At 35.1% G+C, this 25,456-nt stretch overlaps 1 non-coding gene across 1 annotated transcript; it reads left to right on the forward strand.

The window, feature by feature from the left end:
- Window positions 1–23,387: 23,387 nt before the first annotated feature.
- On the forward strand, window positions 23,388–23,461 carry TRNAR-UCG (transfer RNA arginine (anticodon UCG)). Its single transcript has one exon. It is a non-coding gene; the product is annotated as a tRNA-Arg (tRNA).
- The last annotated feature ends 1,995 nt before the right edge of the window (window positions 23,462–25,456 follow it).

Raw genomic sequence — 25,456 nt, forward strand, 5'->3', positions numbered from 1 at the left:
CTTCTGAATTTTAATTTTAAAAAAAAAAGGCTTAGTTGCGATTTTTTTTCAAAAACTCTTTCTTATTTAACTTAAAGCCACTTTTATAAAACTTTCTAAAATTTTGCCTTTTTATTTTTCAAACTTAATCCAAGAAAATGCTATAAGAAGTACAAGCGACTTTGGAGGTGGGACCCAAAGTTAGAAAAAGGTAATTTTGGAAAAATTGAGGTATTTACAACAACTAAATAAATAATGAAAAAAATAAATTAGAAATGAGTAAAAAATGACCAAAATACCCTTGAAAACTGATGTTATTTGCAAAACAGTGTTAAAAGAGGGTTTTTTAGAAAAGATTTTTATAATACGCTTAATTCGAAGACCAACGGATTCAAAACGATGCCAAATTGAGTGGAGAGCACCCTGATATGATTATGAAGATGATAAAATTCAAAAATCTTGAAAACAAAGTATGAAAATAATAAAATATGCAAAAAATATAAAATTTGCCCGTGTTTCGATTGAATCAGAACTGCAAGAGCATCTTGCTTTTATAAAATGACTAAGTAAACTAACAAATGACTTTCAAAAATCATAAAAATCAATGTGGTCACTTATATTAACCCTAAAAATAATATGCAATCAAAAAATAAAATTTTCTGATTATTTTGGATATAAATATTAAAAAAAAGGTGGAAAATATGTTGTATTACCTACTATTCTGTACATGTCACAGTGTTAGACTAAAATAACATATCAAATAGAGATAAAAATTTATGAAATTTAACAGGGATAAACTAGACGTTTCAACAAAAATAACTTATTTTACAGATTGGAAATACAATCTCTGGTTAGGGAGAAATCATTCCAACAAGTTGCGCTGGATTCTAGCTAACATATAACAGTTCAAGAAAAGCATATTCTAATTTTGTGTTAAAGAAAAAAAGCAGATAGACTTAAAAAATTACTAAAATCACAGTGTATAAACTAGACATACAAACAAACATGACACTTTTTACGTATCAGAGAGATCATCTTCGGTTAGGGAGAAATCACTCTGGTAAGACGACCCAGGGCTCAAACAATGCCTAACGGTTTTAAAGAAATAGGTTTTGATTTCGGATGAAAATAATAGTAAACAATCGTGAAAATTGATAAAAATTTCATAGAATAAACTAGACACATAGACAATCACGACACTTTTTACGGATCTAAAATACGATCTGGTTAGAGAGATATGACCCTGGAAAGATGCTCTTGATTCTGCACAGCGTTTTAACGGTGCAGAAATCAAATTTCGGTTCTTAAATTTATAAACAGGGTTATAGAACTCAAAAAAATCTAATTTTTTTACTGAAAACCATAGACAGATGCATGATTCTACTATAAAAATTCAGATTTAAACAACAAATATAATATGCTAAAATAATAGCATTAACAGGCAGTCAGAATCCAAGACTGTGAAATCTAAAACCCTAGAACAAAAACAAACCTAATTAAGCATGCTAAAAACTATAAAACATATAACTAGTGCTATGAATCATGATTAAACGTAGAAAATAATGAAAATATGCATGAGCATGGTAAAAAAAAAGTAAAAACACAGGAAAGCATGATCAAGAACTTAATTTAGCCATTAAAAGAGGGATTCAATCCATAAAGGGATTGAATCTTGTTCTTTTTTCAGGATGAACAAAATAAACCTAATCTAACCATTGTTAATGGATCAAAAATGTGTAAATGGCGTTAAACACTTAGTTGATCATCTTCTTGAACCCCTCACACGATTTCTTGAATGAAAAAAGAAAGAAAAAAGTCATGCATAGGGGCGGCAATGGTGGAATCAATGGAAAATAGCTAATAAACAAATAAAAATTAATTGAAATTAAAAAGGGAAGGGAAGCTTACTTTGGATCTTCAATGGAGGAGGCTGCTGGAATTTGGAGGAGAGGAAGAGAGCATGAGGGCCGACCTCATCTAGAGGGATCAATTTATAGAATTTTTAGGCTTTAGGTTTAGAGAGTTCTGATCTAGCCAGAACTCTCTTAATTAATTAAGAGATAAGCCAAAAGGGGGGGAAGGGATTTTCCTTAGAGAGTTCTAACCTAAAAAAACTCTAACTAATTAGACCTAATTGACTCCTAAATAAATTCTGGAAATTTTTAAATGTGACGCCACCTATGTGGGGCCACATTTGGTTTTTTAAAACCCTAAATAGAAGTTAAAAACAAGGTTAAAATGCTAAAATGAAAATGGAGTTTTTAAATCAATTAGATTTTGACTTTTCAAACTTTATCTTAATTAAAACACTGACTAAACCTAAACTAACTTAAATACCTTCAAATGTGGCACCACCTAATGTGGGCCCCATTTGGTTTTTAAAAGGGTGAAAATAAATGGGTTAAAAACAAGATTTTCAAAAAGCTTTTAAAAGACATCTAGATCTATGAAATTTTTTGTATTTTTGAAATAAGTAAAACACGAAAATGAAATAAAATTGAATAAAGATGGAAAAATTAGGGTTGGCACCCCTTGCAAGGTGGGCCCCACTTGAAGAAAATTAAGAAAATTGAAAATTGATTTGAGAATCAAGTTTAAAACGAATCCTGATCATTTTTTCAAGAAAATGCTTTTGAGATTAAGGAATATAAAGCCCTGGGGGTTGGCTAAATGGAAAAAACTGATTTTAAAACCCAAGTTTTTTAAATCGATTTTGACAGAAAGGTTTTAAAATCGAGTCTGGATTTGATATTTTGAAAACAAGAATGTTGGATCTCAAAAATGACATGCAATGTCATGAAATGCAATAAAATGATATGAAATGGCATGAAATAACACAAAATGCTATGCAATGACATTCGAAATGCAAACCCTGGATAAGGGATTTGAAGTCCCAGACCCCTGGCAGAGACAAGAAATTGAAAATTCGTGTTCGAGGATGAGAATTGATAATTGGATATCAGATTCGACATTGGATCCAATCCAAATGTGAATTGGGTCTCGAATATAGCTAAAATTTCAGAAAATGAATTGATTTGAGCCCAGATTGGCAATAGTACCAGCTTGAAAAATGATAAAGTTAATGTTTTGGACAAAATGACCTGAGAAATGATTTTGCCCCTGCAGAGTAAGGAGTGACATTGGAAAATGGGATTTGAACTGGTTTAAACTGAATTGAACTGGGTTCTAGGATTTCTAAACTCAGATGAACTAAAAAGGCACTCACTCAACTGAACTCTTAGACTGGTTGATCGAGAAATGATGAGAAATGAACACTATAATGAAGTGGGTGACGGGAATGTACTGGGTTTGAGCTAGAATGAAAGTCACTTATATTGAGATGAACTAAATATGAAGCTCAAACACTAGCTGGACTGACAAGACTTAGCTCAACTTCAGCTGAAATGAGCCGAAGTGAGCTAAAATGGACTCCAATACTATGGGAATGGAATCTAACTGGAAATGGATCACTTGAACTCCTGGTGAACTCAAGTTAGACTCAAGTAAATAGGGTTGATTGAAATTTACTGGCTCAGAGATAATTGGCTAGGATTTAAGCTAAAAATGAACTCATTTCTCAAGAAATAAACTAATTTTATCTGAAATAGTAAAAAATGAACATGATTCGCTCATCGTGAGCTCAGAAGAGCTAAAAATCATAGACATTCTAACTGTTCTAAACTTAAAAATGAACTTGGTTGACTCTGACTGGCAAGGGTCTCGGGTGACCTAAGGGTAAAATGGTAATTTTACTGATGAAAAATGGGTGAAATGACAGCTAAACTAGACTAGACCTAGGGGTAGGCTGACCTAAGGGGATTGACATATGTTGAAAGGGGGCGTTTGTAATGAACGAGGAAAATTTGGGGTGTTTACAACTATAAAGAATTAATTTAACTAAACTACAAAATAAAGGGGGACTAAATTAAAAAGGGACAATAAATATTAATAAAATTAACTAATTATTCTAAACTAAGAAATAAATAATCTAACTAATCAATCAAGAAATCAATAACTCAACGAAATGACAAGAATCAAGAATTTAACTAACATGAATAACTACTTGAATAAAGAAAACAACTAACTAATCTATTAACTAATCAAGAAAACTATAACTAACTAATTCAAGAAACTAAAACTAACATACTAACATCTAACTAATTGGATGACAAAATAACAACTAACTAACTGATTTAACTATGCTGTACGGAATTCACAACTGAACTAATTTAAATAACAAACATGAAATAATAACTAACGTAAACTATTTAATTTGATGAATTAAAATCAAAAGCAAGAAATTGGCTATGATGTATTTAACTAATTTAACTATGCAATATAAAAAATCAAGACATGAACTAAAAAATTAACTAAGTTGATGTGAATTAAACTAATATCATCTACATCAAACATGAATTAAGAAATTAATATAAACTATGCTAATAAAACCGATAATTGAAATTAAGAAATAAAAATCGGCTAAATTGATTTTATTTTAATCTAATTTTTAACAAACTAATTTAATTACTCTAATGACTTTAAATTAACCACTACTGGTCTAATTACTCTAAAAGCATGATTTAACCTGAATTAAAATTAATTAATTAATTAAAAACAAAAATCACAACTATCTAAATCAGCTAGAATTCATCTAATTAATTAAGCAAGATAATTAACAAATAAACAATTAAATTTCTAATCTAAATGCAATAATTAAATTCTGGCATTGAAAGAATCACTAACTAATAAAGAAAGGAGAATAAAGTTAACCTAGTCTATTTGGTTGATCTAAAAAAATTAAAATAACTAATTTATTTATCTACCAATTAATCTAAACTAATAATAATTGAATAAAAACTAATTAAAATTAATAAAAAATTAACTAACATGCTAAGAACAGTAAAATATGTGATTTAATTAATAAATAAAGTAACCTATTAATGGAAATAAACAAGAAAGATTAAAACTAAGTGCCGAAGATTAAAAAGAACTAACAATCTACAAGAAACCCTAAATTAGCTAATTTATTTTAATTTAAATAATTAATTTGACCTAAATATGGAATTAAAGAAACTGATCTAAATTGAATCTAAACTAAATCTAAGCCTAAACCAAATGAAAACCCCAAAAATAATGAAAAATAAACTATCTATACCTAACGATTTCAAGAAAAACCTAAAAATACGCTGAAAAACACAAAAATCAATAAAAAACTATTTTTTTCCTAATTTATTTTTATGAAAAACCTAAATCTAAAAATAAAGAAATTCAGATCTAATATAAAAGTACTCTAAACTTAATCTAATCAAAGCAATTATAAAAATAAACTATGCTACAGATTGATACAAAGAGTTTTTACAAATCAGAACTTACCCGATGGGCCTCTTCAGTTAAGTTCTTCTGACCGAATGACTCAAGACTAAAAAAAACACAAAAAAGAAAACAACCAGACCTTAGATCTAGACTCTAAACAACAAATAACACCTAATACAAAAAACTCAAAATAAAATGAAAAAGAAAAGGGGCAAAGATTTGGGTTCTTTATACAAAATAAGGGGTTAAAGATCGAAAAGTAGAGAGGGGGAGGAAGGCGCACCTCAAGGGCTGCCCGACGAATGTGGTGGTAGAAGGAAGCGGACTTACACCTTGGGTTTTACACCACAAACATCCTTTTTGTTGTTAGAATTCATTTTTGGCTATAGCACGTTGGAGACCGAGTTGACAAAGAGGGAGATCGATGGTGGGAGAAAAGAGATTAGTCGGTTGTAGGGGAAGATTTCTCAGTCGTTGATCATGAAGGTAGATGGTGGTTCGCAACAAACTTGAGTTGGAAGTCTCCAGCCGTGTGTACCTACAATAAAAATGAAACTAAAACAACAAAAAGAAACACACAAACAATAGAGGGAAAGAAGATTGGAAATCGCAGGTGACGAAGAACAAGGGGTAAGAAGAAAAAATCAGAAAGCAAAAAGAAAGAAAGGGTTTGGGAGAAAGGGTGGCGTGAAATGATGATGCATAAAATGCATACCATTTTTATACATAATTCATGCATTTATATGTATTTTCAAGGATAAAAACTCATATTTATGTTGCTTTAGGTGTGAAGGAGCTATGGTTTGAATTTCACTCGAATCAGAGTTAAAATGAGGAAAATATAACACTTTTAAGGTTTTAGAATGGTTTTCGAGGCCATTTAGATCTAGATCCGACCCAGGAGCTTAAGTTTGGATCATGAACTAGATCCAAATGTAAAAGATCCATAAACTCATGTGATCCACTGTGTAATCCTTGAATGTTTTCCAAAAAACCCCTTGTTATCAATCATTTAGGTACTCAGTTGCAAATACTAAAGAGTCTAGCGTGTAATTAGAATTAACTTTATCTTTAGGTAGCTTTTAAAAATAAGAAATAGTTGAGTTAAATAGTTCCAAAAATTTAGGGTTCACAATTTTTTTTGCTTTGGAAAAGCCGCCCAGCCCCTCTCTCTCTAATTCGTCCCCTTTTCCATGTGATTTTGCCTTCTTTCTTTCTTTCTTTTTTTATTTCTTCTCTTCTGTGTTTTTACAAGTGCTGCAGACTGTGTGGAGGTCTTCCTCGATTCGGTGTGTCGTCTACCTCAACGAGGATCGGTCGTATTTTTTCTCCCAATCGGCCCTCATCCAGCTCTTAACCATCGATCTTCTCTGGCATAAATCGGCTTCCTAGATGGGTGCAACGACTTGCAGGATATGGCAGACCATTAAAGACACGTGGGTGAGCCTTCTGAAGCAAATAAACCGCTCTTCTTCCCTCTGAATCGTCGGACAACCCTAGAGGTGAGTCTTTCCATCCCATTCTTTTAGTTAGATCGAGTCGATAGGTGTCTGAATACAATATAGTTTTTTTTTTTTTACAGTAGTAGCAGAGTGTTGAATTTAATTTTTTTCATGTCCTTAGATCGAGTCTAGCATTTTTCATGTGTCGATTTTTTTATTTTCTTTTTTAGTTATTGTGAAAATCGGCTAGACATAGTCTAGTCGTTTTTTGTGTTTTACAAATTTTTTTAAAATCTGATTTTTTTTATAGTAGCTCAAAGTATCTGAAAATCATGTTTCACCCTCTAAGATTGAGTTTAGTTAGAAGTTAGTGTAAATAAAAATAGATTTTTAATTTGCTTTGTTTTGTTAGTTAAAATTAGTTTTTTTTTAGTATTTGTAAAATCAATTTTTAAGGAATGTCGTCTTCTCCAAGAAGACGATAGCCATTGTTGATCCATCAAGGTCTGGCATGTTTTTAGAAACTTTAATTTAATTTTAGCAAGTTTTGATTTGGTGCTTAATGCATTTAGGGCGTAGATTTTAATTAGTCATTAATTAATTAAATTACTATAGGTATTTCTTATATGGTTAATTAGCATTAACGATTTTTTTGGCATTCCATTTCTAACCATGCATCAGTTCATTTAGATATGATATACAATAGGTTAAGTATAGTTAGTTTATCATAATTTTGAGAATTCAATTTTTGAATGAAGGGCATTTGTGGATTTTCAAGTGTTAGGCGATTTTGGTAGTTTAGTGGGGTTATAAATTTTGTGAGATTTTATTTGGGTACGTCTGGGTCTGTAACACCCTGAAATTTAACCCAAATTTTTAGGAGTTTTTTTCAAGCCAGCAAAAATATTCAAATTTAAACAAGCTAAGCATTTCAGGCGCATCACAGGAATCGTAAAAGCAATTACCTTTCATTTCATTTCTAATAAAAAGTTTAAACATAAGGTCAAAGTTTCTGAATGACTGATTGACATAGTTAATAATAGCCAAATTAACTTTTGACATCCCAGGAACACAATAGATCATGTATCTTGGTCCGCACACCATCCCACAACCGCTCTTGATCTTTTACTCTTCTCCTAAAAAATAATAAAACAATTTATGTCAGACTACAACCAGTTTGCGTAGGAGAATACTATGATTTTTCTGATGTACTATGTAACAAGTATGCAATGTGTTTGCTTATTATAGACTGTGAAACATGATACTAAACATGGCATAAAGAAACAAGTACATTAAATAATTTATTGCATATCACTATTCTAACTCACACAAAAACATAACATGAATTAACATCTAATCAAATAAGTAAACATTGGTTATGAATTAACATCTAATCAAATAAGTAAACATTGGTTTTAAATACTTAATCACATGCTCAATTATCTAATCACAAGTTCAAGTACAAAGCTCACAATACCTTGTCCAATTGATAAGAAGTAAAATTTAATGTTTCTCTTGAATTATCCCGGGTGTACTCGTAGGCCAAGGCAACCGTAACAAAAGAGAACATTCGGGAATTTATTATGCATAGGTATTTTATTAACCCGAATGTCTAACTGAAACTGAAATCCTAAGGGAGCAGTTGAATGACCGAGAGAACCTTCCAAAGGCCTAAGACAAAAGGATGCATCACTAACTTCTGCAGAAGAACGTGGAGCTACCGCCTAGAAAACAATTGGTAGTCTAGGTCTCCTAACTTCGGGAACTGGGGAGCAACAAGCCATTGCCGCTTGAAGGAAGAAACACATGTCCTCAAAGTTGTGTACCACCTACCCTTTCCAACGTAAGCCCAAAACTGAGTGGATTCCTAACTTATTAATTTGTATTACCCGATTTGAACCCAATAACTAAAAGACACCGGAGCTCTCCAAAATTTGAATGATACTACCGGAGTAGTAGATCCCCAACCCTCCATACCTTAAATAGGTATGTTAACCAAATCTTTTATCCATTTAATTATGCAGACCCACCCCGAGTGTGTCGGTACCTTTAAACCGTCAAGCACGAATGCTCCGGTACCTTCAAACCGGTCAGGCAAAAGTATTCATTTATGTTTGAATTTTTATATTTTCGAGGGATAATGTGTGACCCTCAATACTTTGACTTGACACTTATATGCCACAGTATACCGACCCGCAAGCTTAGTTACGAGGTCATCATTTTGTTGTATATATATTTTTGTGGCAATCTGCCTCAACATACCATTAGGTTTTAAACTTGCAGCATCCCAACACATGGTGACGGACACTGATAACTCTTGCCAAATAAGTAGAGATCCATTTGTTTCCTTTAGAGTGTATGCAGTGTAATCTCAGAGATTTGGTAATACATCTATATACTTTTTTTTTTCAAACACATTCGCATTTGAACATTCCAAAAGATATACAGCTTAGTTGGCATTCGACAATTTCAGAAAATATGTAGTTCATTAGGCATTTGAACTTCAAAAAATTATGCAATTTATCATACACTTGAACATTAGAGAACATGCATCTTAATAGGCATTTGAACATAAGAGAATATGCAGATTAATAGGCTTTTGAACATTCCTGATTTGACTTTTGGAGTTGTAATATTTTAACAGATAATTTTCAATGAAAACAATGGGAAAATCATCAACCAAAGATAATAAAAACCGACTTTCCATAGAAGTGGCGAGTACGGGTCGAATCCACAAGGAACAGGATATATTCTGAGTTAATTCTAAAATAACAATTTATTAATAGAACAAAGTTTACAACTATGTCAATATTACAATTTGAATCAAATAACAATCTAAAAACAGGAAAATGCACTAAAGCAGGAAGCCAAGTCTTCTGCAGATCTCCAGGGGCAAAATTGTCTTTTCACCACATATGCAGTTGCACTTCATATCTGAAATACACCTGTAAACCTGTTCTAACTTATCAACCTACACGATGAAAACACAAAATCAGCAAACAATTAATAATTAAATCTAAATTACAATCTAATATACTTCTAAACTAATAAATCGATTAAACTACAGTCAAATAACTACAGAAAGCTAAAATTATAATTACTAACTAAATTAACTAAACAAATCATTTCTAATTAGTTTAACTACAGTTAATTGACTAACTACATACTAGAAAACATTGAAAACTATGAAAAACCAAACAACTAACTAAATGATTGTTTTAACCCTAACCAGTGCAAAAGTGGATTCTGACAGCTTTTCGCAAATCAATGATTTGAAAGGTCAAACGAATTCCTAAATTCACGAAATCACTTCTGTTCTGTAACTGACAGATCCAAGAATCTGACAAACTTTACAGATTTGAAAAATACGTTCTGGAACTCCAGATATAAGCGTTTCAAAATCAGGACAATTCTGGAAATCACAGGACCCGAAATTGAAAAACCCGAAAAAGCTGTTTTCACAAAATGCTTAAAAACCAGACCAAATTAACTCAAAATGAGCTGAATTTTAGTTTGCAGGCAATGAACACATGGATGTGGAGAATAGAAAAATAATTTTTAGAAAACGCTAAAAATATCCACATAAAATGATGAGTGCACGACATGATAAAAATCGGTTTTAAACTTCAGTGCACTATTCATTCATGCAATTGCAGAATTGACATTCTATCATTAAAGCACACATTAAAACAGTCCTACACTAATCTAAACTACTGTTTAATTACATAATAGGGCAACAATTAAACTAATTATATAAAATTGTAAACAAACTAATTTAAACCTAATCTAAACAACCGATAATAATACTCTATTCTAAACTAAGTACCATTCTAAGTAGACTATCTAAATGCATAACAACTCTAATTAGTCCTACTGTAAATTATCTAATATTACTAACTAATTAACTAGCTAATCAAAAATTAATTCTAAAACCTAAGTAAAACACAAATACTACCTAATGTTAATCTAACTAGGGTTAGGAACTAAGTTAGAGTAACTTACTAACTATGATTAGGTCAACTAATGTTAGACACTAAATAGGGTTAGTTACTAACTAAGATTAGATACCTAGGGTTAACTGTGATTAGTTACTAAATAAGGTGAGTTAGGGTGGCGGTTTTAGAATAGGGCTTTTGAATTACACGCCACCCTAAGTTGGCTAACTAGGCTATCTAAAATTGACAACTAAATACATTAAAGATCTAACAAATAATGACTCATTACTAAAATCGACCTTGCAAGAATTAACACTAAAACCTAACATAATTAATTTAGACACTAACTAGAATAGAAACTAGCACTAATGAAAACATCACCTACCTAATGGACTTTCCTAAAAACATACCACACGATTTTATTAGACCTAATCTAAGACAATAAATACTAAATTAAATACATCTTACCTAAGCTATGTCAAACTAAGAAAGTTAGCTACAAGGGTTATAAAGATGAGAATCACGAATTTAGAAAGTAAGGACTCCTCCAAAATTACATTAATTACACAATTGGAAGGCTGGGAAAATAGAAAACCGTCCAGCTAATGGGACCCGCACAGTTTTGAGGTTTCTCATTAAAAACACTAAAGCCTTTTTGAATACTTTCCCAAAACTCGATTTTATGAAAAGATTTGAAACTCCCATTTGTTTCCAAACGTATAAAAGAGACAATCTTTCTAAATTAGCTGGATAAAATCATTAAAGCCTTCCTTAATTGCAATCCAAGAGTTTGGAGGGATTTCCATGCTACCAAAAACGTATTTTCAACATAAAGACCCAAATGCCCTTTTGCTAAAATATAATACTAGGTACTTACTTACTCTAAACTAATGTTAATCTAACTAAAGTAACTATGCACCTATAATTCAAAAGGACATGAATAGGAAAAACGAATTGACAAGATCTATTAAATGAAATACTACACTACACATCGACATACTAGGTTAATTGTAAATTACTAAAACGAATATCAAGACATTTACATACTCTAATTAGCCTATGATAAACATAATCTCAAACACAACAAATATTAATCTATAAGGCTATCATATACCGAATTTAAACAACACATGACTTAAGCAAGACATTCTATTAAATTTTTACTATGACACCACACAAAAATATAAATTAAACTATACTACACACGATTATAATTGACTTCTAACCTATTAACACAAATGCTAATCCTAATAACATGCTGTACATAATTCAAAAACAGAAAACACATATCAACAAGCGCTATCATCGGCTAAACTAAATTAATAAATAAACACAACAACCATTAAATCTAAAATAATATTAGAACTACCTAAATCTGAACAACAACTACACTTAGAACAATTTATCGAAATATTTTTATAACTTAAACATTACAGCAGGCTGGACGACACACCCAAAAACCAGAAAAACATAACTCGACTTTTAGTTTTCACAAGATCTAAAAACGCCTAAGACAACAAATGACATTTACACGGTTCCTATGGTACTGGGTTTACTAAAACGAAAAGCATGAAGATGGAAAACACTGAAAAATGCAGACACACAGAAATCGAGAATTCAAATCACACGCACACACCCAAAATCACTAGTTGATGGATTGAAAATAACATTTAACTAAAATAAACACCTAAACACATCTATGTGCTGGTTTATGCACGAAATATCTACACTAAGGCTGACGAAAAACAAAAAATACACAGTCACATAACTCACACACAGATTGGGTTTTAACTAGAAGCAGTGGATGAGAAGATCTAACCTCCAGGGCGATCCGATGACTGAGGGGAAAGAAAGAGCAGACTTTGCTATGGTTTCATGCCACGAGGAACCTCGTTGATGCTGGAAATACACCATGGAACAGTATTATGCAGCTGCAACACGTTTGAAGTCCACCGAAGATGGAGGATAAACCGATTCTCGATCGGGTGGCTTAGAAGATCAGATGGAGGTAGAGTCGATCCCTCTTGTTGGAGTGTCTCGCACTTCCACGCAAGAGAAAGTGTCTTCAACCTCTGCTGCACCTGCAAAACACAACAAACATGGGATTAACCAACAGGGATGTAAAAGAAACGAAGAGGTTATGGAAGAGAAGAAGATGGATTGCTTGAATCTCAATCACAAATCCGATTCTCCAATGGAAATGGCGTGGGGTGAGGGGTGAGAAGGGGCTGGACCAAGATTCATGCCCCTAGGGCACAAAAAACAAAGCAAAGAAAGGTTGCAGCTGGGCGTCACCTTCTCTTTTAACGATTTGGGCTTATTTTGGTATTTTTCCAGAAAAGGGTTAAAAACTAAATATTTACTGGGTGCCTCATGTAGGAGGGGGTTTTTAGAAATTGATTTTATAAAACTTAAGTGGGATGGAGCTGGGTTGAATCTATGCATTTTGGTCCAGATCCAAGGTCCAATTGGACGTTTGGATCCAAATCTGCTCCGAGGTTTGACCCGTTACACTGTAAATGCCATAATTTCCTTATTTTAAGTCTGATTTTGATGAAATTCAAACCATAGCTCTATAACATCATTATGCACCTAAGTGTGGACTTTAAACCTATAGATGATGCATTTATGCAGTGAAAATGTGTTAAGAAAATGTAATATTTATGCATCATCAATTCCATAAAGTATGCATTTGAAAACTAGTAATTTATGCAATTTAATATGCACTTGAATCTCAGTGAATATGTAGTCAGACAATTATAGGATACCATTGCAATATGTTTAAAACAAAATTTCATTTATGTAGTTTAATATGCACTTGAATCTCAGCAAATATGCAGTCAAACAATCACAGGATACCATTGCAATATGTTTACAACAAATTTTCTAACGTTTTCAATGTCCTTATAATGCAAACCATGATTAACTTATGCTATGTACCTAACAGAAAATCCATTGGATTGTTTGTTTCATCCTTGTTTTAATAAGATCATTGTTGGCAACCTCAGACACTTCAATTGAATCAGTGAAATCAGAAAAAGTTCAGAACTTGCATAGTCATATAAACAAAAGGCCATTTTGTCACAAGCCTATTTCCTTCAATGGGCCAGTGCAGCGCAACAGTCCTTCCTTACCACCACAAGCCTACTTGTCAGCTCGCTTGTCAGTCACGAAAGCTTGTAATCAGAGTGCAAGAGAGCAAGAGAGAATAGAGAGAGAAAAATTGCAATCACAAGAAGCAATCCCAATGAGGGTGAACAAAAGAAAGCTCAATGCATTTAATTCATTCATAATTTTTGCCCGAGGGCTATTACAGTTCAAGCATACGGGTTGCTCCTTCAAGGTATTCAGTCACCTGAACCGAACAACTTACATCAGACTCAACAAAAGCAAAACAGACTCGAAGCACAACTTTACAATGTAAGTCGCAAGGGAACATGCTCCCCCCTTCAAATCATGCACCGTCCTCGACGCTATTTGTTTCATGGTAAGCCCTGACTTCAGCTAGGTAACGATTGTTCATTCGGAATACAGGCTCCCATATTGGTTCCACTGTTTTCTGCCACTGTACTAGATATTTCTTCGCTTCGCCCAAGTAGTTGACCTTGTGACGAAGGATCTTACTGAGGCGCTTCTCAGCCCATTGTGCTGTTGGGGCCCTCTGCATGATGGGAGCATGTTGTAACACACTGCGTTCTGGGTCTCCATCGTTTGGATGAAACTGCTTGAGGTTGCACACGTGGAACACTGGGTGCACCTTGAAGTCTGGGGGCAACTTCAGCTTATACGCTAGCTTGCCCACCTTCTTTATGATGGTGAAGGGTCCTTTATACTTTCTAAGCAATCCGCGGTGCCGTTCGCGAAAGATGCATGTGAGCCCATGATATAACTTCACCAACACTTGGTCCCCAACTGGCCGACGATGCTTGTCTGCCCACTTCTTCATTCTCTTTGTTGCCTTGTGTAAGAATGCCTTTGCCAACTTATTCTGCTCATGTCAGTCGCGAACAAACTGATAGGCGAAGGATGACCTTCCATTTTCTTGTGCGGGATTAGTAACTGTTGCCCCATGGCTATCTCAAATAAGCTATGGCCTGAAGACTCGCCCTTCTACAAATTGTAACAAAACTGTGCCACGTCAAGGAGCTTCACCCAATTTTTTTAATTGGCACTAACAAAGTGCCTAAGGTACTGCTCAAGTATCCCATTGATGTGCTCTATTTGCCCATCTGTCTGTGGATGAAAGCTTGTTGAAAATAACAAATCAGAGCCAAGTAGCTGAAATACTTCATGCCAGAACTTGCCCGTGAAGCGAGCATCGCGATCACTCACAATGCTCTTTGGTATGCCCCAATGCTTCACCACATGCTTTATGAGCAACTCTGTAGTCTTCTTTACTGGGCACTCCTTAAAAGCTGGAATAAAGGTGGCATACTTTAAGAAACAATCCACCACAACCAAAATAGAACTAAGACCCTCTATCTTTGACAGACTAACAATGAAGTCCATGGAGATGTTATCCCAAAGACGTTCTGGAATTGACAGAGGCTCAAGGAGACTGACAGCCTTCTAGTTTGTCTTCTTATCTTGCTAGCAGATGAGGCATGTCCGCACGTACCCCTCAACGTTGTCCCTCATCTGTGGGCAATAGTAGCCGCACTCAAGGAGTGCTAAGGTCCGCTCTTGACTAGAATGGTCAGCCCATAGTGTATCATGGCAATCCTTAAGCAGTTCTCGGTAGAGGCTTCCTCACCATGGCACGAAGATGCATCCCCCTTTTGTCATGAGGAGGCCATCCTATAGCCAAAATTGTCGAGTCTTTCCTGCCTAAGCTAGAGAAACAAGGTATTGTGTTGTCAGATCCTGCTACGTCCCTTCGTATATGCGGCTTAACAATGTGCCCTTCAAATGCACTTCAGAAGGCTCCGCGCGCGCAGTTGCCAGTTCAGCCCTACGGCTCAGGGCATCCGCAACAACATTGGTCTTTCCAACATTGTACTCTAAGGCAAAGTCAAACTCAGCCAAAAACATCTACCACCGAGCTTGTTTAGGCGTCAGCTTCTTCTATATTTGAAAGTAGCTCATGGCCACATTGTCCATCTTGACGACGAACTCGGCACCCAGAAGGTAGTGCCACCAGATCCTGAGGCAATACACGATGGCGGTCATCTCACGTTCATGCACCGTATAACACCTCTCTGCATCCTTCAGCTTCTGATTCTCATATGCAATCAGATAACCCTCCTGCATAATAACTCCGCTAATGGCAAAGTCTGAGGCGTCTGTGTGGACCTCAAAGAGTTTTGAGTGATCAGGCAGTCGCAACACTGGCTCCCTCGCTAAGTCTTTCTTCAAGCCATCAAAGGCCTATCTTGACACGGTCCTGTCCAAAGCCATACCCGATTCTTCTTTAACAAATTTGTGAGGGGCACAACAATGAGGGAATAACCTTTGATGAAGTGTCGATAATAATTTGCCAAACCAAGGAATGACCGTAATTCTGGCACTTTGCTTGGCGGAACCCATTCCTGGATGACCCTTATCTTCTACTCATCCATACACAGCACACCATGCCCCACAACGTGACCAAGGAAGCTGATCTCTTCCTGCCCAAAGAGACACTTCTCTCGTTTGACACAGAGGTCATTCTCCTTCAGCACATGAAACATTGTTCGCAAGTGCCCGACATGTTCCTCCATGTTCTTGTTGTAGATCACGATATCATCTAGGTAGAGTATCACGAACTTGTCTAAGTATGGGTAGAAGATCTGGTTCATTAGAGTCGTGGATGTTGCTAGAGCATTTGTCAACCCGAATGACATTACTAAGAATTCGTAAGCACTATAGTAAGTGACGCAAGTTGTCTTCGGCTCATCACCTTTAGCAATCCTCACCTGCCAGTAACTCGATCACAGATCTAACTTGAAAAAGATACGGGCACTGCCTAGCTAATTGAACAAGTCTGCTATCAATGGCAATGGGTGCTTGTTCTTCACTGTGACCTTGTTCAAAGCATGATAATCCACATATAATCGTTTGTAGTCGTTATGTTTCATCTAAAAAAGAACTGGGGCGCCAAATGGGGCTTTCGATGGACGAATGATGCCTACGTCCAACATCTCGTCTAACTGCCTGAACAACTTCTTCAACTTAACTGGCCCCATATGGTATGGAACCATTGCAGGAGGCTTCGCTCTTATGGTCGACCTCACATCTTGGTGGAAGACGCTATGGCAATTTCAGAGGCATTACCCCCCGAAACTCCTCCAACAGTGGGGCTAGGGCTGGCGGCACTGCTGCTTCTACCTTTCCTTCTTCTGTACTCACAACAACTAAGAATGTCTGCTCCCTATGCTTGTCACCCTTTTTCAGCTGCATCGCCGATAACACTGAAGACTTGCCTTTCTGCGTAAGGCACTACACTGTAAGAGATAGGTTTGGCACCATAATCGTCAACGTGTTAAACTTTGGCAGCATCATAACATTTTGGCTTCGCAGAAACTCTATACCCAAAATCATCTTGAAATCGTCTAGGGGCACCACAGAGAAGTTGGCTTTGCTGGCCCAACTCCTGACTTAGATAGCCACATGTCTTGCTTCACTAAGGATGGGCTTGGCCTCAGAGTTAACTGTTTTGATGATCCTCTGCTTTGGCCCGGGCTTCAAGCCCAACCGCTCTGCCTCTTCCCGCGAGGCAAAGTTGTGTGTCATCCCAGAGTCTACCATAGCTGAAGTAGACTTTCCATTAGTAATGACTTCGAGATATATCAGTTCTTTGCTAACCTGCTTGTTCTCAACTGCGCAACTTCTAGCTGCGTTGATCGACCGCATGGCTTCAATCCGCGGTTGCATGGTCTCAGTGTCACTGCATTCTTCCTGCGTTGCATTGGCATGCCCGTCATCCTTTACCAGGTACTTAGGGAACTGTCTAGCGATATGCCTATCACTACAGAACCAACATGTTACAATTGTACCCTTGTTGTTGTTGTTGTTATGCTTTATGTAGTTTTGTTTCTTGCCGGATTGATGGCGTGTTGATGCCTCACCTTTGTTGTCGTACTGTTCATTCTTCTTTCCTTTGTGGTCAGGCTTCTTCCCGACTTTGGTTGCTGGGGTGAAAACCTTGTGCTGACTGTCAACTAAGCGCTCGACCACCACATATGCATCTTTCAAAATATGGGGGTTGCTTCTTTCCACTTCAGATTGTGTTCATGGCTGAAGTCCCACAATGAACCAGTTGAGCTTATCCTCTTCTGGCATGTTAGGCAACTCCAGCATAAGCTTCTTGAACGTTCTAACATAGTATTGTAATGAACCAGTATGTTTAAGCTCACGAACTATCTAGTACGCCTGCCTCTGCACATTCCTCGATATAAAGTAGTTGCACAACTCTATTTTGAAGTCGTCAAAGGTGTCTATCACGTATTGACCCCTCTCCATGTCGCTACGCTTCCACCTCCACCTCCATCTCCACCAAGCGATAGCATCCTTATCCAATAACATTGATGCAGCCTTAATCCAGAGATATTCAAGCGTCACATTTTGAATATCCAAGTAGTCTTCTACTTGGAACAAAAAGTTCTCAATGGCCTTGCTATCTCGAGAACCATTGAACTTTGCGGGTCTTGGCACATGAATCCTTGATGGCCTCTCATCATTTCTGTCATTTAGGGTCACTAACTGCTGCAATGTGCGGTTTTTCAATTAAAGCTCCCCTACTTCAGTCTACAAGTCAGCCACTGTTGTCGTCAATGAAGTGATCTACCTCATCTGTAAGTTCATCTGCTCTTGCAGGCTTGCCATCATATCATTCAGACCACCAAATGATTCAACTGCATGTGAAATTGCTTCATCGTGCAAAGTCACATCTTTCACCAGCTTGTTGACAATTGCAGTCATCTCTTCTTAGCCCTAAGGTGAACCCATCTCCATAGCTTCGACAACTGCATTGCCTTTTGTGTTGTGCAGATTTCGATAAGGCGCCATGATGTCTTGCTCACAAATCGCAGTCTGTCGGCATGTCTATCGACACCGACTTCAGAGTCCCTTCCTCAGCATGAGAACAAGCTCTGGTACCACTTATCACGGGTCTATTTTCTTCAATGGGATAGTGTGATCATCGCAAAATTTTTCCTCTCATAATGTTCTCTCTCTTCCTTCTCTTTTCCTTTCCAACCTCTATTTCCTCCTTTTGAAGGGAGAAAATAAAAGACAGAAAGAAAGAGAGAAGAGAAAAGAAAGAGAAAAGGAAAGAAGAGGAATTCTTTTGCGGGGTCTCACTACCTTAATTTTGAAAAATAAAAATAACTCGCCTCCGTTTTTGAAATATTTGCGGGAAAACTGGGAGACGGGATCCGCTCGTTGGTACAAGGTTCGACCGTTCCTGGCGCCTTTACCAGGGGTAATCGAACCAAGGGTTGAATTAATGCCTTTTGTTTTGCTAAGAAATTATCTAAGAATTTATTCTAAGTCTAGATGCACAAAGAATCATGCTTGTGCAAATGCAAAGATGTATGCTCTTTTTTAAAATGTTTTGAAGAATTCTCAAGTGTTTCTGAGATAAATCTGATAAGGGAGTGAAGAAATGATTGAATTTAACTTAAAACTTGAGATAGATCAGAGAAGTTCTAAGTCTTTGAAGTAAATCAGAGTTGGAAGAATAAATGAGAAAGAATGACTTGAAGCTTTGAAATGAAAGGAAATGAAGTTTCAAAGTTAGAAATGGACTTTGAATTTTGAATTTGAATTTAGGAAAGGAAATGAATACTTGAGATGGAATTTGAATTTAGATTTTTGAAGTTGGAAATTTAGAATGGATCTGAGAAATCCAGATGGTATTTAAGAATAAAAATGGATTTAAGAGATTCAGATTAGATCCGAAAATGAAATTGAAATCTAGAATTGGAATTGGATTCCGGATCCTAGACAAAAATGGGATCCGATATTTAGAAATCAAGATGGACCTTTGGTTCTGGATCCTAAAATGGAGTGGATCTGAAGTCTGAGATCCAAATGTAGATTTGGGTTCTAGATCCTAAGATGGATTTGGATCTGAAGTCTAAGATTCAATGTAGAGCTGGACTCTGGACCCTAAGATGAAATTGGATCTGAAGTCTAAGATCCAAAGTATAATTGGATTCTGGATCCTATAATAGATTTTGGATCTGAAGTCTGAGATCCAAAGGGGAATTGAGTTCTGGATCCTAGAACGGAATTGGATCTGAATTCTGAGATTCAAAGTAGAATTGGATTATGGATCTTAGAATGAATTTGGATCTGAAATCTGAGATCCAGTGTAGAATTGGGTTCTGGATCCTAGAATGGATTTGGATCTGAAATCTGAGATCCAGTGTAGAATTGGGTTCTGGATCCTAGAATGGATTTGATCTGAAATCTGAGATCCAAGTTGAGATTTAACTTTGGATTTGGGCTTTTGAAAGTCCAACTGGGACTTTTGAATTATGGATCTGGGTTTTGAAAATCCAGATTGAATTTAAAATTTAGGAAAGGTCAAGCTTTTGAGATTCAGAATCAATCTCAAGCTGTGGTTTTTGAATTTTGAAGATAAGAAGATGAACTTGATTTTGAGAATGAATCAAGAATTTCAAAGTTTAAATGAAACTTTGAAATTGAATTTTTGAATTGAATTGGAATTTTGGAATTTCAAAATTGATTTGAGAATTTGAATTATAAATGAATTTCAAAGTCAAATTGGACTTTGAATTTGGAGCTTGAATTTGGAATGAATCAAGAATATAAAGATTGAATTTTGAAATTTTAAAGTCAAATTGGACTTTGAACTTGGAATTTAAATCTTTGAAATAAGATAGAAGAATGAATTAAACTATAGACTGAAGAAAGATATTTGAGATCACTTGGATTTTGGAAAAGAATTTTGAAAAATATGATGTTGCTCTATCTCAAATGATGAATGAATTTGAATAAGTTTGAAATTGGATTTGAAAATCATATTTCATTCTTCAAATGAATTTAAATAAGATTAATGATATAATACACTCCTGACTATGGTCATTAAATGTATTATATAATAGTCATATCTAAATTCAAATGAAGGATAAAATACCTTTTTGGTGCTTTTATAGAGTTTAAAATGAAATTAATTCTCAACATACCCTGACTATGGCCATTGGTATATATATTGAATTAATTCTAAGCTAAACTCTGATAAAAGGTGAAATATTTGAAAAATATGATGATTTTTGAAAAATATAATTTTTTTGAAAAGGATCCAGTGTGGAACCAGTGTTATTTCATAAAAGATAAAAAAATACTAAGTCTTGTTTACACCCCGACTATGGCCGTTGGTGTAAATCATCAACTTAGAATTAACTTACCTCTAGTCAGGATGTAAACAAAACTTAGGATTTTTATCTTTTATAAAATAACACTGGATCTACACTGGATCCTTTTCAAAATATCATCATATTTTTCTTAAGTATTTTCTTCTTTTATCAGAATTTAACTTAAAATTAACTCAAAATATATATCAATGGCCATAGTCAGGGTATATTGAGGGTTAATTTCATTTTAAAACTCTATAAAAGCACCAAAATATGTCTTATTCTTCATTTTGAATTTAAATGTGATTATTATATAATACATTCAATGACCATAGTCAATGCTAAAAGAAAACTAAAAATTTAATTAAATAAAAAAAAATAACAGTAACAAAGAAAGTTCAAAGTAAAAGGAAAAGAGTTTAGAGTTTGAGAGAATGGAGAAAAGAGAGCATTTATAAGGAACATAAGAAACCCCAATCTTAAATTGGATCCGAGATAGATCCATTACATAATTAAGATCTAAATCTAAGTAAAAACTCAATAAAACCTAAACTAAAAGCTGAATCTAATTCAATCTCTTGAATTCCGATTTCTCCCTACTCCGCTCCTGCATCAATCACCAAAAAATGTCGCATGTTCTTAGTCAGTAAATGTAGGTTGGGCTGAGAGACACATTTGAGTAGAGGGTAGGGACATAAGGTCGGGTGTCAACGGGTCAGGTTTGGTTCGGATTCAGGTCGAACCAAACCCCAGCCTGATTTGAGATGATGGTACCGGGTCCGGACCTGGGTTTAATCAGACCCATCATAAGAAAAACTATATCTGGATCTTATAAGGATTCCATGAATCAGACCTGGACCATACCCAAAAAAATAATATTTTTATTTATCTTTTTTACAGTGAAAATTTGTGGATCCTAGTCGGGCCTCAAGTCAGGCCTAGGTCTGGTATGAAATTTTAGAAATCATGCCCGACTCCATATATTAATCAAACTCTTCATGTCCAACCCAAATTTTAATTGGACCTTATTTATCACCAAACCCTGACCCTATAAGGTATGGTACAGGTCGGGTCCAGGTCAAACCCGACCCATTCACATTCCCTAGTCACGTCGGTAATTTTGACCATGATTTTCCGCAGATAGGTCGATCACGTTAATATTGTTATAGCTAAGTTCGAGTATGAGAGCATAGCTAGTAATACGTGAAACGCCAAAAAAGTGCAATACATATAAATACATGAGCTACAAGGTTTTGCATCCAAACGATAGGTGAAGAAAACGACAAAAAAAAAGGCAAACAATACAGACGGGTTTAATTTAGTTTATATGAGATGCTTTTTTTTTTCTGAAAATTAAGATAAGGTATAGGAATTAGGAACTACATTATTCAAATTCAACACTCAGTGAGATCCAAACTGAAGATCTGATTCAATTGGATTCATAAATGATTTTTTTTAAGAAATGTTTGTAATCAAATACAAGAAAATCTTTAATTAAATTAAATATAAATAGTCTTAATTAAAAAATTAAGGAGTGAAAACCCTAAATAGTTCGGAATCCGTCATAAATAAACTTTCATAAACTTTTTCCACTCATTTTTCGATCAAACAAGAAGTTAACAGAAAGACGGTGAACTTCTAATAAAAGAATCGATGCTGAAACCCAAAAATCCCAATACAGAAAGAGAAGAAGAGCCAACTAAGGAGAAATCCGCAATAATCATCAGAAACAGCAACAAGAAAAAGAACAAGAACTCTGAATCCGAATTTGAATTGAGTTCTTACCTCTGAAGAATCCCCAGAGGAGCGACTCTCATAGAGACAAACACACGCACAGAGTGAGAACGTTCTAGTGGCTTCTCTCAAAAGAACAAGTTTTTTTTTCAAACATGGGATTCCGTTTCAAAGATTTATTGAAAAAGAGGGGCTTTAAACAGAGTTGTACTAACTATTGAGAGTGAGGTGCGGTACATATGTGGACCGAACTCATCGGATTTCAAATTGTTGTATCCATACGTCGAGATTCAGGGAGTAAATAGGAGCCTCGCACTGGAGAATTCTTCGAGGAGTGAGGCTCGAATGACCGGACAGACAGAGAACCACCTTTGCTGAGTGTAAGCCAAGTGAAGGAACTGAAAAAATAAAGAACGAGTCGAAAGCGTACTTTCTTTTTTGTGACGAGGAGCCCTTACAGAGAAACAAGTCCTTTAATGGGCCTGCCTGCCCCCCTGCTAGCGGCTGAAAAATTAGGAAGTTTTGGACTAACAGGTGTAGACGGTAGACATGTTTCAGGGTTTTCTCTGTTTTTTCTTCTTTTGTTCGTGTGGCGTTTACGACTTTACGTGTAATGGTGGTGGGATCTGAAAGGGATAGATTTTAGTTAATAAAAATTTATACTTCAATAGCTTACATCAATTGACCGCATAGCGCAGTGGATTAGCGCGTTTGACTTCGGATCAAAAGGTCGTGGGTTCGACTCCCACTGTGGTCGATCAAATTTATTTTTCATGAATAGATGGCTTCTTCCTAAACGTGGGCAATCATTTTTGACATTTTTTGGGGAAAATTCCAAAAAGGCATCATAAAGTTTAGGCATTAATAAAAAACATACTTTTTTCAAAAACTTTAAAAAAATGAAAGGCACCTAAAAATATTGTGGTTAATTTAAAGGAAAATTTTAAGTACTCCCAAACGTTTCAGCCTAATTCGTGGGCACACCAAACTTTTCAGAGTTTCAAATGTCCATCACAGTTTTTACCTAGGTTAATTAAATAATCTCTAATTAATTTAGTTATAATTTTTTTAAATAACCATGCTACGCATATGTCTTGCCACGTGAGAGAGCCTAATTTTTAGAATTTTTTTTCTAACTTCTTTTTTTCACTTATCATAAGTAGTGAGTCCCTCTCTCACCTACTTAAAGTTCTCTCTCTCTCTCTCTCTCTCTCTCTCTCTCTGAGAGCCAACGAACTCAATTGCACTTAGAGCTTGTATAGTCACCATCATGGCAATAGCTAATTGATCTTGATTCTTGAAATAGTAAAACTGTTGTCAGATTGGCTTTTGGGTCAAATGAAATCCAAAAAGGCTTCTGAAGTTTAGGCATTAATAAAAGACATAAGTTATAAAAAAATTTAGAAAAAGGCACCTAAAAATATTGTGGTTCATTTAAAGAAAATTTTCAAATACCCCCAAATGTTTCAGCCTAATTCATGCGCACACCAAACTCTTCAAATTTTCAAACGCCCACCAAAGTTTTTACCTAGGTTAATCAAATTATTCTAATTTAATTACCTTTAATTAATTCGGTCATAATTTTTTTAAATGACAATGCTACCCATATGTCTTGCCACATGAGAAAGCCTAGTTTATAGAAAATTTCCTTTTTACCACTTATCACAAGTCATGTGTCTCTCTCTCTCACTTACAGAAAGTTGACTCTCTCTCTCTCATAACCAAACAGACTCAATTGCGCTTAGAGCTTGCATAGTCACCATCATGGTAATTGTAAAACTCGAGATTTTCCTTGATAATTAAAATAAATAAATGATGAATTATCGGTGCATTTCTGACTATAATTGTGAATTCTTGATCTTCTTGATTTTCTTGATTTTTTTAATTTTCTTTGTAACGACGTGACAGATTTCAAACCAAAAATACCAAAAAAAGTATATATATATATAAAAGGTTGAATATATTCTTTTCTTAATTTTTTTTTTCAAAAATGTAATAATGCAATGGTCTCCTCAACGAACTCGTTCCAATCGTGTCAAGTACTAGACGACCTGCCTGAGTGCAAGCGCGAACGTGTCTTAGCCTCCTAGTACCAAATCCAGTACGGAACCATCCATTAAAGAATCCGATTGAACCATTACATAACAAAAATCATTAAACCAAGTTTTTCATCATTGTCATCGCTTTAATTGGATCAAGCTCTAGTTAGTCAGCCTGCACATGCACCGATGTTTAATAGCTCCGTAGAACAAGGTTCGAAGTAAGGCATCCAAATGACAAAATCCTTATGTTATTATTAGGTGAGTAAACACAGTGAAAAAGTATTGTTTTTTTGAAATCAATTTCATAAACTGGTTTCTTGGTTAAATTTCCAGACACATTACATTACAAAAACTACTACCCTCACATACTTGAATAGAAATTGACTATGCATAAAGTAATTGAAATTCATAATTAAACTAATAATCGAATGTCCAATTAAATAGTCCTTTAGCAATTCAAAAAGTATTAAAATTTAAATAAAATAAGAAGCCCTTGGGATCATAAAAAATATCAGTGTGCACAATCCCCTCCAGCCTCCTGCACTCGCTCTAGCGTCACATATCTCTTGAAAATCATTTTATTTTGAAAGAACGAGACTTTGAAAAATCTCAGTAAAATTCACACAGCTAATATAAAATATAACACCTAAAGCTTGCATAATATAAATATCTCAAAATTTGCATCAACTATCAACAAGGCAAATATAAAA

Source organism: Nuphar pumila, chromosome 9 (genome assembly GCF_984573655.1).
Source record: "Nuphar pumila chromosome 9, dmNupPumi1.hap1.1, whole genome shotgun sequence".
Taxonomy (NCBI): domain Eukaryota; kingdom Viridiplantae; phylum Streptophyta; class Magnoliopsida; order Nymphaeales; family Nymphaeaceae; genus Nuphar; species Nuphar pumila.